Source organism: Myxine glutinosa, chromosome 5, assembly GCF_964187855.1.
Source record: "Myxine glutinosa chromosome 5, kmMyxGlut1.1, whole genome shotgun sequence".
NCBI classification, from domain to species: Eukaryota; Metazoa; Chordata; class Myxini; order Myxiniformes; family Myxinidae; genus Myxine; species Myxine glutinosa.
In genome coordinates, this window is record NC_136265.1 from 47,053,694 (window position 1) to 47,059,693 (window position 6,000).

Sequence of the window (6,000 nt, forward strand, 5' to 3'; positions counted from 1 at the left end):
AATAATGTATAAACAAGCACGACCTCGTATATACTGTACATAATAAAAGAGAATGTAAAGAAATAAACTGGTTTTATTAAGTGTATTGACTCACACTCCTCACTGTATTTACTCACTGTATTTACTGACACTGTAAACCACACAAACAACAACTTCTCCATCTCTTCATGGACAGAGGTCCGGAGCTTTGAAATAATCTTAATGCCCTTGGCTGGCGTTATAGCCTTTATCGACTCCTGCTTCAAAATCGTACATATCGTAGAAGTACTATGATCGTACTGCCTCGCCAAGTCGACAACACGCACACCTCGCTCATGTTTTTCGACGATTACGTGTTTTATATCCAAGCACATCATCCTTTTCTTCTTCTCAGCACTGCCCTTGGCACTCAATTTCTTAGGACCCATGGTTAAAACTAAGAAATTTTCCAAAATAAACAAAATGCGAAAACAAAGCAACAGCGATATGGCAGAGATGCTTGCACGGCCAGATAACCACGTGAACTGAACGCTCGCTGGGCCACCTAGTGGTGGGTGGCGTAAGCTCGCTCGCTCGTAACTCAGATCTCGGCTCGCATCACAAAGCAAAAAATCGACCGAGCGACGGCTCGTATCTCGGAAAACTCGTAAGTTGGTGCACTCGTAAGTCAAGGTTTCACTGTATATTGTTCTCAAAACCGCAACAACAATATATATATATATATATATATATATATATATATATATATCTATATATATATACGTATATACTATATATATATATATATATATATATATATATATATATATATATATATATATATATATATATATATATATATATATATATATATACATATATATATATATATATAGTTGCGGATCTCCCGAAGCCTGTTCCCGTTACAAAGGGGGGATTAAACCCCTTTTTACCCCTTGGGTCTTTGGGTCCGCGAGGCCGAATCGCCACTTCCGGAGCAAGCATGAAAAAGGGTATCGGGACACCTTCGCACGTACCTTTAACCCACGCTGCCACGAAAGCAGGGACCGAACCTCGCACAAGCCACGCTTAATCGAGTATGCCCGAGCGGTATGCGTATCACGTGACTCGTGCTGTTACTTTAAAGGAACCCGATTCGAGCGGTTCTATTCGTACCATGCGAAGCCAATTGATGAAAGGGACGAGAATGGTCAAATCAAAGGAATAACACAATTTATTAATTATTCACAATGATCAGGATGAAGGAAAGGGGACACAGAGCAGAAGCTTAACAATGTTAACGTAAATTCCCAGACAAAGGGCCCACTCACTCACACAGGGAAAGGAAGAGAAGAAGTTCGCGCGCCAAGCGCGCTTTGCCGTCGGTCGCTCCCGGGCAGCTCGCCGGGCGTAGCTCTCGGATGTTCATGGCACATATGCAGGCGAAGGCAGGCAGGAGGAAATCGCGCGTCTGTGGCCCGGCATGGGTCGTCCTCTCAAGCGCGCGATTAATACAGCACCGAGCGCAGGGCACGGGGCACGGGGCAAGCTCGCGTACAATCTCGATCACCGCAATTCAATGCCCTCGTTCGGCGGTGTGTTTTCATGCGTGCTCAAGCTCAACCCAACTCCAATCACTCTCACAGGGGCTGTAACTCAGCACTTGAACTCACGATACTCTCCGGCTCGGACTGAGGTGCACACGACTTTGACTGCGAACTTGTCTCTGAACTCAACTCTTCTCTGAACTCAACTGCTGAGGACTCAACCGAGGTGGGGGGGTCTCGGGGCAGGGTTTTATAGCTCCGCCCCGGCCCGACTCGAATGTTCCAAACCCCGCCTCTGGTCGTCGTGGTTAGCCACTCCCCTCGAGCCCTGATTGGCGGCTCGTTCCTTACCGGCCAATCCTCCTGCAGCGCCTCCCTTCGGCCTCGGTAGACTTGTTCAGGCCTGCCACGTGGCATGCTATCGCCAAAAGAACACCTAAGCTCACTGGCCTACTCAATGCAAAACTAAAACAGGAAAGGACTACGCTTACATTCACTAAGAAATAACTGAACTATCGTGAGGCTTCATGTTGTGGTGCATCTACCTATGAGGGGGAATTAACCTTTATTCCAAAACCACAACAATATATATATATATATATATATATATATATATATATATATATATATATATATATATATATATATATATATATATATATATTATGCGCAAGATTGGAGGTCACGTTTTTCGAAGCTGTTCCATGCGCTCACGCTTTCGAAGCTAAGTAATTTTTTCACAATTGTGTTTTTGTCGAGACTGTATCTATCTTTCGGTGTGTGTACCAATAGCATGTCTTTAGGAAAATTTTCGGTGTTAATTTTTCGTACATGTATACACAATCGTCGGTTAATTCGTGTCGCGTATTCTGAGGCCTAGTACTAGTACTAGTAGGCTTAGGCTACTGTCTCCGACCTTGTGGTTTTGTTTTCTCTCAGCGGTTCGTCGAATGCGCTGCAATTACTTTCGTTCTCTGTTTCGTCCCAGTCGTTCACCCCATACTTCCTTGTTTAATATCAACTCAAAAAAAAAAACCCAAAATAATATTTCCTTCTCAGTTCTTATTCGTTTATTTGTTGTTCTTATTTGTTCATTCGTTCTTCGTTCACGTTGTTCATGATCACACGATCACAAGGTTAGAATTGTTTAATCTCTCCCCTGAAAAACAATATTCTGTCATATATTATAACACCTTTTTCTTCTTCTTCTATAAAAGGATGCTTTCGTCTTGCTCACCAAATCTATTCATTCCAAAAAAAAATACCATCTCTTACAGTTCCTCTTTTCTACATTCCGGAAACTCTCCAGCCCTCCACCCCTCCTTCAGAATCCTCAAACGTATTTTTGACTCGAAGGTCTCAAACTCATTTTGCAAAAAATGTTCGTTTCCCATGAATCGTACACTTTTCAAAATCCAATCTCACCCCTCCCCTCCAAATCTTCCCCATCCCCCCTTCCCTCCAAAACTTCCCAATTCCCCCTCCCCTCCAAAACTTACCCATCTCCCCTCCCCTCCAAATCTACCCCCTTGCCCCTCCCCTCCAAATCTTCCCCATCACCCATCTCTTTCAATTCTTCCTCCTTGCCCTTCCCCTCCAAATCTTCCCCATCACCCCTTCCCTCCAAAACTTCCCCATCACCCCTCCCCTCCAAAACTTCCCCATCACCCTCCCCTCCAAATCTACCCCCTTGCCCCTCCCCTCCAAATCTTCCCCATCACCCATCCCTTTCAAATCTCCCCCCTTGCCCCTTCCCTCCCCTCCCTCCTAAACTCCCCCCACACCCCTCCCCTCCGAGACTCTCCCTCGCTTCTCCCCTCCTAGACTCCCCTCTCACCCCTCCTCCTCAAAGCGTCCTCCCTGCTTCTTACCCCTTCCAACTTTCACCTTAATCTCCCCCAACCTTCTGCCTCGCTCTTCCCCCTCCTCAAATAACACCTAACTGTGCCTCACCCAATCTCCATCAATCCTTTTGTCCGCTCCATTCTTCCCTTTCTCCAAGCTATTCTGAAATCTCTGAAATCTCTGACACACCTTCAACAGTTCTCGTTACCTCTTCCTCCTCTTCCACATCTTACCCTACCCCTCCCCCCCCCCTGTTCTGTATCCGATGCTCCCCCTTCCTCTTCATTAACGGTATGGACCTCAAACATCTGTGGCCTTCGCTCAAACTTGACTGATCTCTCCATACAGATTGCTTCTGACAAACCAGATGTGATCTGCTTAACAGAAACTTTCCTCCTTCATGTTGTCTCTGATTCCTTGGTATCTCTCCCAGGTTACTCCCTCCTCCGGTATGATAGACCTGAGCCTCGTCCTGGAGGTGGGGTTGCTATCTTTATGAAAAAACTCTCTTCCTCACTCGCCCTCCACTGCCCTCTCTCCACCTCACCCCCAGGAATACCTTTGGCTACGGCTTCCCCTTCGCTCCCACCTTTTGTTCATATGTGTGTTGTACCGTCCACCAAACAGTGATGACTCCATCTACATCTCGCTGTCTGATAATATGGACCAACTTCTATCTACCTATCCCAACTCTCTCTTCCTCATATGTGGTGATTTCAATTGTCACCATGCCAGTTGGCTGGGTGTGGGTACCTCTCTCACCAGCCATGGCTCTTCAGCAAAGGACTTCTGCGACTCACTGGGACTGACACAATCTATCAATTTCCCTACCCGGATCTCAGTCAACGGAGCATCTTCTCTTCTGGAATTGGTTATGACTAACTTCCCTGAAAATGTCTGCTGCTCTTCTTCTGCTCCAATCGGCTCATCTGATCATGTGCTTGTTAAAGTGGACATATCTCTGACCATCCTCAGAGAGGCTCCTCAGCGTCGACGAGTCTGGCATTTCACTCAGGCCAACTGGCATGGTTTTCAAGCAGCCATCAATCATCTGGACTGGTCTCCCATCTCTACCACGTCTGACATCAACTCATCCTGGGAATTCTTCCAAAGTAAATTGCTCTCTCTCATGCACAGATTTATCCCATCTCGTCTTCAGTTGTCATACCCTTCCTCCCGTCCATGGTACACAGAATCTTGTGGTGAGGCTGTTGCCCAGAAACAACTTGCTTTCGTCTCCTGGAAAGCAAATCCAACGGAAGGAAATCTCATTTCCTTTCACAAAGCCAGAAACAAGTGTGTGTCCACCCTCAGGAGAGCCAGGAAACAATATCTCTGCGTTCTCAAGACCGAACTCTCTTATCTGTCTCCCTCTTCCAAATCCTGGTGGTGTCTGGTCAAATCTGTTTCTGGTGTTTGTTCCCCCTCCATCCCCTCCCTCACCTCAAACGGCTACACGGCTGACTCCGCACGTGAAAAAGCTGAATGCCTCAACTCTGTGTTTGCCTCTAAATCTTGTGTCCCAAACCCATCCCTCTCTGTACCCACTGTACCCAGTCGTACCCAGCTGATCCTGGACTCTGTGTCCTTTCCTCCTGACAAGGTGGAAAAGTTTCTGTCAACCCTCGACTCTGATTCTGCGACTGGTCCAGACGGCATCAGCCCATGGGTCCTAAAATCATGTACTTCCGCTCTTTCACTCCCTCTCTCTGTTCTCTTCACCCTCTCTTTGGTCAAGGTCATCTGCCATCTGCTTGGAAATCAGCCAACATCACCGCTTTGCACAAAAAAGGTGCAAAAACAGATCCTAGCAACTACAGACCAATCAGCCTTCTCCCAATTTTCAGCAAAGTCATGGAATCCATCATTGCTTCAGATATGAAATCTTTCCTCTTCTCCAATGGCTTGATCTCTGACCATCAATTTGGTTTCAGACCTGGTCACTCTACTCTGGACATGCTGCTTCTACTTTCACAACAATGGATGGAGGTCCTCAACGCCAAACAGGAAATTAGAGCTGTCTCCCTTGACATTTCACGTGCCTTCGATACGGTCTGGCACCCCGCTCTGCTCACCAAACTCTCCTCCTTTGGTATCCATGGAAATCTCCACGCATGGCTGGCGGACTTCCTCTCTAGTCGTAGTCAACGTGTGGCCCTGAATGGGTTTCTCTCATCTCCTCTTCCTGTTCAGGCTGGAGTTCCCCAAGGCAGTGTTCTGGGCCTTGTGCTTTTTCTGGTCTTCATCAATGATCTCTCTGACTCTCTTGAAAATCCTCTCTATCTCTTTGCTGACGACTCTACTCTCTGTCGCTCCATTCCTCATCCCTCAGATCGGCAGTCTGTAGCCTCCTCACCCTCTGCAGACCTGGACAAAATCACAGACTGGGCAAACAAGTGGAACATGTCTTTCAATCCTGACAAATCTCACACTCTTACGATGTCTCTCCGAAAAGACCGACTGGACAACCCTCCCATCCACTTTCTGAATAATCCTCTCCAAGAAGTTCTGTCACTCAAGCTTTTGGGTCTCACTATCTGCCATGATCTTTCCTGGGAAAACCACATTTCAAATCTGGCCTCCAAAGCCAGTCGCCGACTGGGCATCCTCCGTTGTGCGAAGTCCTTCCTTGGCACACCTGAGCTCCTCA